The sequence below is a fragment of the Vulpes vulpes genome, chromosome 8 (assembly GCF_048418805.1).
Source record: "Vulpes vulpes isolate BD-2025 chromosome 8, VulVul3, whole genome shotgun sequence".
NCBI lineage: Eukaryota > Metazoa > Chordata > Mammalia > Carnivora > Canidae > Vulpes > Vulpes vulpes.
The window spans coordinates 14,789,713-14,803,822 of record NC_132787.1 but is presented as its reverse complement, the minus strand read 5'-3'; positions in this window follow the sequence as shown (position 1 = coordinate 14,803,822).

Sequence of the window (14,110 nt, the reverse complement as noted above, 5' to 3'; positions counted from 1 at the left end):
CCAGAAAAACAGGATTGCATAGCCTTTTCTTACCTAGCCACCAGTACACTTAAATCAAAGTTGATTGTTTCACTTTTTTTTTCCATTTAGAGACTTTGTAATTTCAACGTGATGTAAGATCTACATTTCCATCATTAAATCCTCTGCACGGGGATCCCTGGGTGGCATAGCAGTTTGGCACCCACCTTTGGCCCAGGGCGTGATCCTGGAGACCCGGGATCGAATCCCAAGTCGGGCTCCCAGTGAATGGAGCCTGCTTTTCCCTCTGCCTGTGTCTCTGCCTCTCTCTCTCTCTCTCTCTCTCTCTCTCTGTGTGACTATCATAAATAAATAAAAAAATTTTAAAAAAATAATTTAAAAAAAATTAAAAAAATAAATCCTCTGCATGTAACTGGTTAAATGACACTGCTGTCTCAGTAACACCTTCAGAGTTGAAGTCAGTCAAACACTCTGCTATCATACCCACATTTGGACTGCACAATACTGCCAGAGTAGTATTTCCCTAAGGAGGATTTCTATCTCCGGAACTAACCTCCCACTTTATTTTGACAAAACCCAACACTGATGTGTTTATGCGCTCATTTGTCTTATTGTGTGGGAAGGTTGACAAATCTGGGCCCAGATAACAGAACCGAGAATCCTTTTTATATCCTCAAATGCAGTCTGAGCATTCCAAAATAATGAAATGGTTAGCATAATTATTTTTTATGAGTTGGACAAGTAAAGGATAGGTTCAAAATCAAGACATACTCTGTATACACTGAGGATCAGCTTTACCTTCTTCTGAGTTATAAAATTGTCTAAAAAGAGAGAGGCAGATTTGAGGGTTGCTAGTACATAAAAATGTATAAAAACTTTTTAAAAACCTTGGCTTTGAAACTCTGTCTACATGGTAGTAGTATTCCTCTGACTACATACTCAAAATTTATCTAGTGTGGACTCTTTTGGACTCTATCTCCTTATTCGGTAATCCAGATCTTTTACGTACTGTGGAGTTGGCAAAGCAGTTTTCCCTCGGTCCCACTGTAAAGCCCTCTCCACTTGTCAAGCATTGAGAAACTAGGGACTGAAAGGATATCACTGGGAACTGTGGGTTAAATTCAAGAGCAAATTGGGAGACGTGATAACATAGGATGGCCTTTAATAGTACCAAAACATTTAGCTCACTGGTGAGGAGCTGAGAGAATTTATCACTAGATTGACAATGGACTATTGATTGTTGAATAAGAAAGATCACTTAGCTTGTTTGGTTTCCTTATTGCTGCGCAGAAATAGTATTATCTTTCAAAAGGCAATTTATTCATTCAAAATACTGGTTGTGATGAAATTTTCAATAACAAAGCCTGAAATTATAAGGAACCAAAATCTATATGTGTTTGCTAATTCATGGGATATGTTAATATTACAATTTGATTATCTGCTCTGTTTTGTTATTTAAGTGCATTTCTATAAGCAGAAGTCACCAGAGTGTAAAAAGCGTTGATCTTTGCAACAAAATATATTTAGGTTATATACATATTTGAATAATTAAAATAAAGCTGTCTTTAACACTCTGTAAATAATCAAATCAAAGGCTCATTTTCTACCTTCTTTTTGTTTCAATTTCTTATATCTTCATTTCTTTTGAGTAGTTTATATCCATATTTTAACGAGTGGTATGTTAGATCATAATTCTGGTAATAATTTCCAATGTTATAATACATTTCTCTGACATTTACAAAATGGTGAGCTGTTGTTTTTTTATATTTTGTGTATTTACTTTTATATTAAATGTCTTCCTTTTTTTTAAGATTTTATTTATTTATTTGAGAGAGAGAGAGCAATTGAGAGCACACACAAGCAGGGAAAGCAGCAGAGGGAGAGGAAGAAGCAGGCTCAGCACTGAACAAGGAGACTAATGGGGAGCTCAATCCCAGGGATCACGACCTCAGCCTAAAGCAGTTATTTCATAGACCGAGGCACCCAGGTACCCCTAAACATCTTCCTTTCAACTTAAAAGAAGACAGAGTCTGATTTAAAGTAATTTCAAATATTTAGCAGCAGTTACTTTAAAAAATATCCTTTAAGTGTTTTTTTTTTAATGTTGAAGATAAGAGACTTTTTAGTGGGATGCCTGGGTAGCTCAGTGTTGAGCCTGCAACTCTTGATTTTGGCATGGGTCATGATCTTAGGGTCCTGGGATCTGACCTCACCTCAGGCTCCCTACTCAGTCCTAGTCTGCTTGTCCCTCTCCTTCCCCCACTGACCCTCTCCCAGCTCGCAAAAAAATAAATATGAAAGTAATAAGATCTATTGGAACTCATATGCTAGGCATGTGTGATTATCAGGTTATATGCATTGTGTATATATTTTGATTAGATCTGTTCTGAACTGCTTTCACCATACCCACTTTTCTTATGCAGCTCTATTACCTTTTTGGCCAACACAGCCAGTTAGTTAATCAATACATTTTTATTCACAAAGGGAAATCTTTAACATAAAGGTCTTCTATAGTCTGCTCTATTAACTCCATTCTTCTTTTAAGGTGTATCTTTATGGTTGTTCTTGTAAAAAAATTCTGTGCTTATGGCTTCAAGAAATTGCCATAGTTAATTTCCCAGAAACCCGTTGAGCAAGCGCAGGAAAAAAAGTGGTGTCTCTCAGTTTGATATCAACTTGTTTTTCTAAATCTCCCTTGTCTAATGTCCCTTGCTCTTAGTCATTAAGGAAATAGGGGAAAAAGACTATGCACAGTAATTTTTTTAAAAAATGAAGCCAGCTTTCTAAAGCTGTAAAATCTATTAGCTATATTAAGTTCAATAATTTTGAACAAACAAATCATCAGTACTCTTTTTAATCTTGGAATGAATTAATTAGTAGTTTCACTTGTGCTTCTTGAAAGAGAGTAAACTTGCTCCTTCAGGTGAGTTACTCTGGGGCTGGTGCATCCTTCAGAATCAATCTCTGGCCTCAATTGTGTGTTCTTTGTTTCATTAGTTACAGGGTACAATGGTTTCAACTACATCATTTACACAATATAAATTGATTCCTTGGCTTATTCAGAAGTATATGCACCTATGCCCTACTAAAGACTTGGAAAATGATGTGTTCTTTTCTTAGAATATGTGGAATTTAAGAAACAAAACAAATAAGCATAGGGAAGCAAGAGAGAGAGAGAGGCAAACCAAGAAACAGACTCTTAACCATAGACAACAAACTGATGGTTACCAGAGGGGAAGGGGGTGGGGAGAAATGGGCAATGGGGATGAATGAGCGCACTTATTGTGATGAGCACCGAGTGTTGTATGGAAGTGTTGAATCACTGTTTTGTACGCCTGAAACTAATGTAAGGCTGTATGTTAACTAGGTGGAATTTAAATAAAAACTTAAAGAAAATATAGCCTTCTTCTATAACATAAATAGAAAGAACCTCGACTCCCCAAGACTATTTTGCTTCAGTTTTCTGAACCTATAAGAAGAGTATCACAAATTAAAGAAAATAAATCCTAAAAGTTATATTGGGAAAAATGTTGTAAGTGAAATAACTTCAATTAGATAGCTAGAGGTACACGTCTAATTCTTCTATTACCAATTTGAATGGTTGACTGGAAATAGAAGATTTAAAGTAGGCAGAAGTTGATATCTGGGTGGTCAATTAGAAAGCTTTTGATAGAAAAAAAATCTGCAAAACAATAAAATATGTCAATTGAAAGAACTAGCTATTCTGTGTTGAAAGGTATTATAGGCAGAAAGCTCAGAATCAGGTTGTCTAATCCAAGTCGCAGATCTGCCATCTTCTAGCAGTGAGCAAATACACTTAGCACATGCTTTATACATAGCAGGTGCTTGAACATGCTAATAGATTGTATTGCACTCAAAACATGTTTGACTTATGCATAGCCATACTTGTCTAAAAAAGAGAAGGCAAATTTCCTTGTAGACTGAGTATAAGCAGCCTGTCAGATTGGAGTCGTTCTAAGGAATGGACGCCTTAAAAGAAAAATATCCCAGCTGATTTGCTACAGAATTTGAAACCTCCAATTATAGGATTAAGTCCTTTATGTTGATATGCCATCTATGGAAGTTTTTCATTAGAAAGCAAATAACCCTTTGAGATGAACCACAGTAAGACAAATTAATTTTCCAATAGAAAGAGCTGACTGGCACCTGTGAAACTCCTGCAGGATTGAGAGATAATGTAGGTAAATCAGACAGGGAAAGAGTTGGCAACTGAACTGCCAAAAAATCTTGTTTAGTTAGAAGTTTCTAGACTGTTCCACTAAAGTAAAGAAATCAAAAAGAACACTTTGCTTTGAGAAATAAAGACTAGAAATATGAAAGTGAAAAAGTATAAACAAATAGAAGAAGAAAGGGAAAGAGGAGGGAGGGGAAGAAGAAGTGGAGAAAGAAGAAAATATTGGGAAGAAAAAGTAGGTAGAGATTAAGTAAAACAGGAAAACCATAACCAAGATTCATAAATCTATATAAACGAAAGTGTGTTTCTGTCTTTTGTCTGTTTCAGATGCCTGTGAGAGTAGCTAGATGGATTGTCAATATACATAGAAAGCATGGTTGATATGATTTACCTTAAAATTGAGATTATGTGGGCAGCCCCGGTGGCTGGAGATCCTGGAGACCCGAGATCGAGTCCCACATTGGGCTCCCTGCATGGAGCCTGCTTCTCCCTCTGCCTGTGTCTCTGCTTCTCTCTCTCTCTCTCTCTCTCTCTCTCTGTTGCTCATGAATAAATAAATAAAAATATTTTTAAAAAATGAGACTATGTGATGTATGAAATAATCACTCTGGGGAGTTTGGGTATTATGTCAAAAAGATAAGATAATCATTGATGATCTAAAGCAGCAGAACCAAGGTATGTGAGACCCTTGAGTTGCTTTGGGCAGAAAAAACAAAGCAAACAACAAGCAAAATCAAACAAGTAGTTTCAGATAGGACTCCCAAATCACAAGACACAAGGATGGATGAAATTCCAGGCATTGATTTATAGTTCAGTTGCTTCTCACATGAACAAATCTTTGAATCATTTAATGGTAGTAACTGTCATATAATCTCACTAAGTATAGGGAGATCAAGAATTAAATCAATAGCCTAAATGGGCATATAGTTTAGTTATATATTATATCTAATATATATCACTAATATATTTAATACATTGCTTATTTATTTCCAACCCCATCACAAAACTACTTTGTAAAAATATCTAAAAGGTAACAAATTGAGAATGATTAATATTATATTAATATGGCATGCAGGAATGATTAATATAAAGAAGAAAGAATTTTTTATGACTTACTAGAACGAAGATCTCTATTGAAATATTAGACTATAATTTATATAGCATTTTCCTAAAACTCTAAAGAGAAATAAGAAAAGCAAATTCATATGAAAATGAAAAATCTTAAATCTAAGATTTTTAATAATCCACTTTTGAAATAACATTTCCATGGGAAAAGAATATGTTCCAGGCTCTAAGCAAAACTTCTCTGACCTTGAAATACAGAGAGTGGAGAATCTGTCTTGTCTCTTTCCCATTGAGCTCAGGAGTAGGGACACTCCCATTTAAGCCACTCCAGAGCTAACATATAAAGGACCAGGCAAAACTGGACCTCAGGAAGGGGAAGACTTTAATAGTGCTGAGAGGGTCTTAATGGAAGAGTATAATGAAGAAGGGTAGTGCTCTATCAGTGAGAAATAATTGGCTTCCTCAAAGGAATTGGTGAGAGCTGAATGAATGGACTAGTTACAAAGTGAGAGGAATTAAGGGAAACCAGTGAGAAATGATGAAGCACACTGGATCCCTCTTGCCCCCACCCAGTGAATATTTCCTCAGTGTAATCACTATTTTGACTTCTAATGTCCTAGATTAACATATCAACAATATTAGAAATTCCAATCCATGAACATAGTAGTATTTCTCATTCATTTAGCTTTTCTCTAAATTCTCTCAATAATATTTTACATACATCTTTTGTTCAATTTATTCCTAAAAATTTTATATGGTTAGTGCTATTATGAGATGTTGGTTTTACAGTTAATTTTCTAACTTCTGGTTTCTAGAATATAGGAATATCATTGATTTTTGTATATTGATCTTGTATCCAAATAGCTTACTAAATTAACCTAACTTGTTAATTCCAATAGATTATAGATGAGTTTGGATTTTCTGTGTATAAAATCAAGACATCTAACAATAATTAAAGTTTACATCTTCCTTTTGGTACTCTATTCTTTTTTTTTTTTTTGGTACTCTATTCTTTTATTTATTTATTTTTGTTTATACAATTAGTAATAATGCTCGCTTTTTCATTTCTATTACTGGTAACTTGTGTTTTCCCTTTTTCTGATGTCAGCTTGTTTGTTGTTGTTGTTTTTTTTAATTGGCCTATTATTTTCTGGATCTTTCTTACTAGGTATTCATGGTCCAGTAAAATGCCAAAAATTTAGACTGATAATTTAAAAGTAGCATAAGTAATAAAAGTAGAAAGGGAAGAGAAGGAATTCTCTTGTTTATCTCCTCCTGTTTAATGTAAGAATAAAAGGATGTGATGCTCACAGAATAAGTACTAGATATTTAAGCATATTTAATAGTTCAGAAACAAATATGATGAAATGAACTATTATTAAACTTAAATTGGGCTGTGGAGGAAAGAGAGGAGAGCAAATTTTATTGCTGCTCATAGTAAAACTAATTAACAATAAAAGATATTATAGAACAGTATAAATATAGTTATTAGATAATTATAAATTTTATTAAATATTATAAAATGTAATAAAAAGAAAGAAGATCACATGCTTCATTTATTAGTTCTTTATTTATTCGACAAATATATGTTGGATAATTTTTGCATGTGTCAGACAATCTTCCAGGCTATGAGGTATATGAGAAAAAGATTCATACCCTCCACCAGGGGGAGAGGAAAAATAAAGAGTGGACATAAGCAAGCTATTATCCTGTGTAAAAGAAAAGGATAAGTATTGTCAATAAAAGAAAAAATAGAAAAGAATTGATGGAAAGAGTGTTCAGGGAATAAAGAGGATTATGATTTAACACAGTGTACCTCAGGGCGCCTGCATGATGTGGTTGGTTAAGCTAATGATTCTTGTTTTTGGCTCAGGTCCTGATCTCAGGGTGGTGAGATTGAGCCCAAACAGGGCTATCTATTGGGCCACTGGGTATGGATCCTGCTTAGGATTCTCTCTCTCCCTCTCCATCTGTCACTTCCCACAGCAAGTGATCTCTCTCTCTCTTTCACCCCCCTCTCAAATAAATAAATAAAAAACAAATAAATCTTTAGAAAGGTATATCCCAGGGGCTCCTGGCTTATTCAGTCAGTAGTGCATGCAACTCTTGATCTTAGGGTCATGAGGTAGAGTGCCAAGTTGGGTGTGGAGATTACTTAAAAAAAAAAAAAAGAAAGAAAAAAGTATGCTTCATGAGTAAGGGTTGTATCCTCAAAGATTCAACAGAAGGGAGAAAGTTAGCCGTGTGCAGACCACAATCCATGCAGAGGAAACCTCCCCTTGGCTAGAGTAAAACCAATTCCTATCACCAAAGAGGTTTGGCAGTGTGGCTACAACAGAGTAAGTGTGAGGAAGAATAAAAAGTCATGAAATAATAGTGGTCAGATCAAGAAGATTTTATAGGCCATTTGTAGTAGTTGAAACCTCCCACCAATAAATGAACCCTATTTCTACAAAGTCTGAATCTAAGTTATAGTTTTTGACTTGCTTTCATCACTAGAATGTCGCAAAGTGATGTCTAAGTTCTAAAGCCTAGTCTCAAAAAAAAGATCCCCTCATTTCATACCTGCTCTCCTGAATCCTGGAAATGACTAGGGCATGTACAGATGTCCAGAGTATCCTACTGGAGAGCCCATGTGGAAAAGAACTGAAGCACCTTAGCCAACGATCCCAGAGAAGTAACCTCAGGCAAGTCCAGCGGAAGAACTTCTCAGCTGAACCCAACCCAAATTAGAGAATCATGGGTAAATATATGGTTGTTGTGTTAAGCCCATAAATTTTAAGGGTGGCTTGTTACATGGCAATAGGTAACAGACACTCCAGTATAACAACTGTAGATTTCACTCAGAATTAAATGGGGCACATTATAGCTAAATTTAGCAGCATAGTGATATGATCTAACTTGGAATTTGAAAGAGTTTTCTGAGAAATGTAAAAACAGATGGTGAAGGTTCAGACACTAAAGAATGGAGATGAGTGGAGGAGACTATTGCAGTTAATCCAGGGTAGAGGTGATGGTGGCCTGGACTGGGGTAGTGGAAGTGACAAGTGGTCAAAATATTCACATTTTGAAGAAGATAGACAAGATTATTAAAAGACTAAGGATTTATTTTTTTAAGATTTTTATTTATTTATTCATGAAAGACACAGAGAGATGCAGAGATGTAGGCAGAGGGAGAAACAGGCTCTCTGTGAGGAGCCTGACGTGGGACTCGATTCTGGGATCCCATGATCACACCCCGAGCTGGAGGCAGACACTCAACCACTGAGCCACCCAGGCATCCCAAAAGACTAGAGATTTAAAATACTAGATGTTGGGAGTTACATTTTATGAAAATAGGTGGGAAAATTATGTGTACGTGAATGTGTGTGTGTATGCATGCATATATATTGCTTATATTTGTATAAAAATATAGTGGAAGGGTAAACAAGAAATTTAAAAAGGGATTCCATACAGGGAATTAAGTAGGATGGGGTAAATGGGGTAAGAAGAGCATTTATTTTTTTATCCTTATAATTTTAAATCGTCTAAATGTAAAACTATTATTAAAATGGGAAGGCAAGACAAATGATCTTTTTCTTTTTTTTGAATACCTATGATGTGCCAGGAACTATGCAATAGCATGCTGTGTAGTTTTTTTTTTTTAATAATTGATTCATTTATTCATGAGAAACAGAAGAGGCAGAGACACAGGCAGAGGGAGAAGCAGGCTTCATGCAGGGAACCCAATGCGGGACTCCATCCCAGAACTCCAGGATCATGCCCTGAGTCAAAGGCATGCTCAACCCCTGAGCAGCCCAGGGATCCCATGCTTGTGCAATTCATGGCCTCTTTGGCTTCCTCACTTTTGAATGGTGATTATATACCTCTTTTGCAAGGCTATTCTATCTGGTTAACAGATATTAAGAATAACATACTTAGCAAATATCCAGCACACAACAGGCACTCAGTAATTTGTAGCTGCCATTAGTATGGTTCAAGGTCATCAAACTAGTAAATGTTTCAAAGTAGATATTTCTGGCTGTAAAATCCCTGGTATTTCCCTCTCTGCCACACTGTCTTTTAGAAGAAGCAGCATAACAACTGATATCTCCAATTATACTATGGCAGGTGTGTGGGAGTGCGGGAATGCAAAAGTCAGTCTCAGGAGGACCAGGAAAAAGCTAGGAGCAAATGTTTGGAGCGAACATGGAAGTGGTCCAAACCTGAGAAATGCCAGGGTATTGGCAATACAGGCAAGGCAGTGAGTTAGAACCCAAACAAGTGTTCACGTACCTGATACACACAAATACTGAAATTCAAGTTAAGGCAGAGGGGGTCTGGTGCCAAGCAAGTCAGCAGAATCCAGAGTTATTGAAATGTAACCCTCCCTTTTCTCCACCATAAGCCAAATTTTTGCCTTCTGCTGAAGCTAGAATTGATTCCAGGATATACATAAGTTCAGAGTCTATTCATGTGTAACCTTGTGAAGAAGAGAGTAGAGTTTAGGCACAGAATTAGAGGAGTCCCCAAGCGTTTTTTAAAATTTGGACTTTCCCGGAGGTCTCTGAGAAAGCCTTTTTTTCACTCAGATGTTGAACAAATAGAGGAATAAAACAAATGGCAAATGGGAACTTGAAGAGTAACTTCAGTAAAGACCAGGTTGGAAGACAGATTCTCATGACATCCAAATGGGCTTCCCAACACCAAATCTCAGAATTTCACAGACTTTCTCACCCAAACCAGAGCCAGCTCCTCGACTACTATGTCAAAGACAGTCCCCAAGCACTGCTTATCTTTCTCATAATACTTATCCTACTTCAATATAATTGTATGATTACCTGTCCATATCTCTCAGACCTTTATAAGCTCCCAGATGACTAAGACAGTTAATCATAACCAGGTTTCTGGCACATAATAAGAGATTTCTATATGTCTGGTGGATAAACACCTGATTTCAACTATTGTTTTTTATTTCAACTACTTTTTATGCCAGTTTTTCTGTCATTCCTCACATCCAACTTAATCGCATTTATATCCTTGCTTGAATATGTGGAAGAAGAAGCCCAGAGCTTTGTTTACTTTACATGAAGATGGGCATAGTCTTAGCTGTCTTCTAAAAGTGACATCTAGTTTGGCTGAGTTATCCCAAAACTCTTGTCAGTGTTCCAGAGAACTTTTGTCAGAAAGTTGAATTTAAGCCAAGCTTACAATACAGTGAACATATATATCCACCTGTGAAATAGATGTCTTTTTTGAGTGAGGGTAACTGAAATACACCCCTCAAGTGTGCCTCTCATAAATAGATCTACTAAATAAATCTGTTGGGGATGCCTGGGTGGCTCAGCAGTTGAGCGTCTGCCTTCATTCAGCTCATGGGATCTGGGATCGAGTCCCGCATTGGGCTCCCTGCGGGAAGCTTGCTTCTCCCTCTGCCTGTGTCTCTGCCTCTCTCTCTATCTGTGTCCCTTATAAATAAATAAATAAATAAATAAATAAATAAATAAATAACTAAATCTGTTAGAGGAGAAAGCCTCTTTCCCTCTTCTCCTCTTCTGAAAGTTACCATTTGGAAGTATGTCTTGGCCCTTCTTTGTGTCTTTACTCAGAACTAGGGTGAATAGAATATGGTGTGTGTGTATGTGTGTGTGTGTGTGTGTGTAAAGATAACGAAGAAATCATAAAAGATGAATGTGTGTGCATGTATACATATATTTGGAATTAATTCTTAGAGCAAAAACATATAGAAGACAATAAAATATGTTGAGTAGATATGTGACAACATCATTGTAACTATGTTTTTAAAAAAGTCAACAGCTACACCACATAGCATGCATAGAGGATCATCCTGAAGTCAAGAGCTCTGGTAATACATGTAGGAAATGATGGTTGCATGAAATAATTATTTAGAAGAAAATTCAACCAAAACTTGAAATGGTTAGAAGGACGTAGAAAGATTGTAACATTATATACATTTATAAAAATGAGTCTATAGCTATGGCTTATAGAAGATAACCACAGTGATTAGGTGTGCAATTTCTTTTCAAACAATGGGAAAGATTTCTTGGCAAATGCAAGGGGTTTTCTAGCCCTGGTGTTAATATCTACTCCCAAATGTTGTCTTGGCATTCCATAGCCTTCCACACCACTTGTTTCATATTGGCAAAGTATATCTTGGATTGATAAAATACATCACAGCACAAGCTACTATCATTTTGTGTGAATGCTAAACACTTTACACATGGATTTATTAATGTCATGTGTAATTTAAGCCAAGCTTACAATACAGTATTTCAGAAAGCAATGATTCAAGTTCCTGCCATCAAGTAACTTATTGACCATAGGAAGATTTAGACTTACGTGTTTTTGTTAAATCATTCAACTAATATTAACAATTGTGCTGGAACGCGTGGGTGGCTTAGTGGTTGAGTGTCTGCCTTTGGCTCAGAGTATGGCCCCAGGGTCCTGGCATTGAGTCCTGCATCTGGCTCCCCATGGAGAGCCTGCTTCTCCCTCTGCCAATGTCTCTGCCTTTCTCTGTGTCTCTCATAAATAAATAAATAAAAATTTAAATAATAATAATAATAATAATAATAATAATAATAAACCACAATTGTCCCTTGCTAGATACAAGAAATTCACCAAGGAAAGGGATGTGATTTCTGGGCAACGGGGATTGCAACTGAATGGAAGTACTTAAGCATCAGTCACTTCCTGGTTTGGTTCCAAATGTGAGGCTATAATTTTATAAATTCCACCAGGGAAAACATCAAAGTAAGAAAATAGAAATAGGGATCCCTGGGTGGCGCAGCGGTTTAGCGCCTGCCTTTGGCCCAGGGCGCGATCCTGGAGACCCGGGATCGAATCCCACATCGGTCTGCCGGTGCATGGAGCCTGCTTCTCCCTCTGCCTGTGTCACTGCCTCTCTCTCTCTCTCTCTCTGTGACTACCATAAATAAATAAAAATTTAAAAAAGATTTAGAAAATAGAAATAATTTTAAAATGGCTTCCTTACTCTCTAGGGGCTCCTGGTTGGCTCAGTTGGTTGAGCATCCGACTCTTGATTTTGGCTGAGGTCATAATCTCTAATCTCTGGTTTGTGAGATGGAGCTCCAAGTCAGGCTCCCTGCTCAGGGAGGAGTCTGCTTGAGATTCTCTCTCTCCTTCTCCCTCTACCCCTTATTTGCTTATATCTCCAAATAAATAAAAAAGAAAATTTTAAAAAATAAATAAAATACCTTCCCCATTCTCATTACTATGCCTGAGAGACAAAGAGAACCTTAAAAATTGCCATGTTTGAAGGAAACATTTAACATAGTATAAGCATTCTAATGCAGTTGTAAAATACAAGTATTTTTTTTACTAAAGATGATTTCCAAATATTCAGAAACATGTGAATATATATTAAAATAATTTTTCGTACTTCAAAAGTGGCCATTGTGCCCACAGCAATTAGGTATATGCATTGCAGACTGCCAGCAAAATGTGAAAACTATCTAAACATATAGAATTGGATATTATGATGACATTCACTAAAATGGGATTTTAGCCGGTAATCTAGGCCTTCTGCAAATACTATAACTGAGGTTTACCCTATTTCATGTGGCAGAGCCAATACAAAATTTCAGATCACTTGGCCAGCATTCTGCTTGTACCATTGATTTTGTTATTTTTCTCATAAATCCCCTTTGCTCTATGGCTTCCCAAGTCTAAAATATTCATTAGTATGGTATTTATGACAATGACTGAAGTATTTAGAGCATGACAGATTTAATGCATTTCTTCACAGACACTCCCTATTTACTAAAATATCTCAGCCATTTTTTTCTTTTCTTTTTTTTTTTTAAGACTTTATTTATTTATTCATGAGAGACACACAGAGAGAGGCAGAGACATAGGCAGAGGGAGAAGCAGGCTCCCTGCATGGAGCCTGATGCAAGACTCGATCCTAGGATTTCTGGCATCACGCCCTGGGCCAAAGGCAGATGCTCAACCACTAAGCCACCCAAGTGCCCCCGTATCTCAGCCATTTTAGATGAAGCATCCTGTTGTGTGTGTTTTGTTTATCACTGCAGGGCCACATTTGTGAGGAGAGCAACCCTATAAAGCAGGGCCGACCATGTACTGAGATCTGGTAGGATCTGAGAGTAGTAGAAAAATCACTTAACGTTAGTCCACAAAGTTTAGAGACTAAATACCCCTCCCCAATAAAACCAGATGCTAGCAAATAAAGGAGAACTCTTCATATTGGTCCACTTAACCCATCTCCATACTTTTAGCTCCAAAAGAGCAATGATACACAAGTTCCAGGAGAGGATTTTTTGGTGAAGAATGGGAAGACAAGCTGATGCCCAGAGTCTCCAGGTAATAAGGGAAATCCGTATGCCTCAGTTACACCAACAATGTTGTATAAGAATCATAATGCATGATTTCACTTACACTACTCACTCTTTCCCACATGGGAGTTCTCCTTTGGAGAATGGAATATCCACAGACATTCCCATGGGAATTCCCATGGTCATCCTATTACCTTCTTAACTGTTTACTTGTACCATCTGTACTTGCTGCTGTGGAAACGGTATGCCCTGTCTGCTTACCAAAGGTGAGCCCTTCTGCCCACTAATATCCACAGAAAGTCTAATCATTCTAAAGGAATGGCACAGTGTCCTTTAGCTACAAAAGCCATTGCAATAATGTCTTTTCAACATGGAAGCCATAGACTTTGGCTTTCTGTAGCAGATGCTCCACATTTTCCATATTTTAGCAGCCTCTAGTCCCCTACCATCTCCCTCCCTTTTTTTTTTTGACATTGCACTTAAGTTTCAAATGTCAGTCCAAACAAGCTAATCCAGGAGATGACCTATGTGACAAACATTATGTTTTCTCAAAACC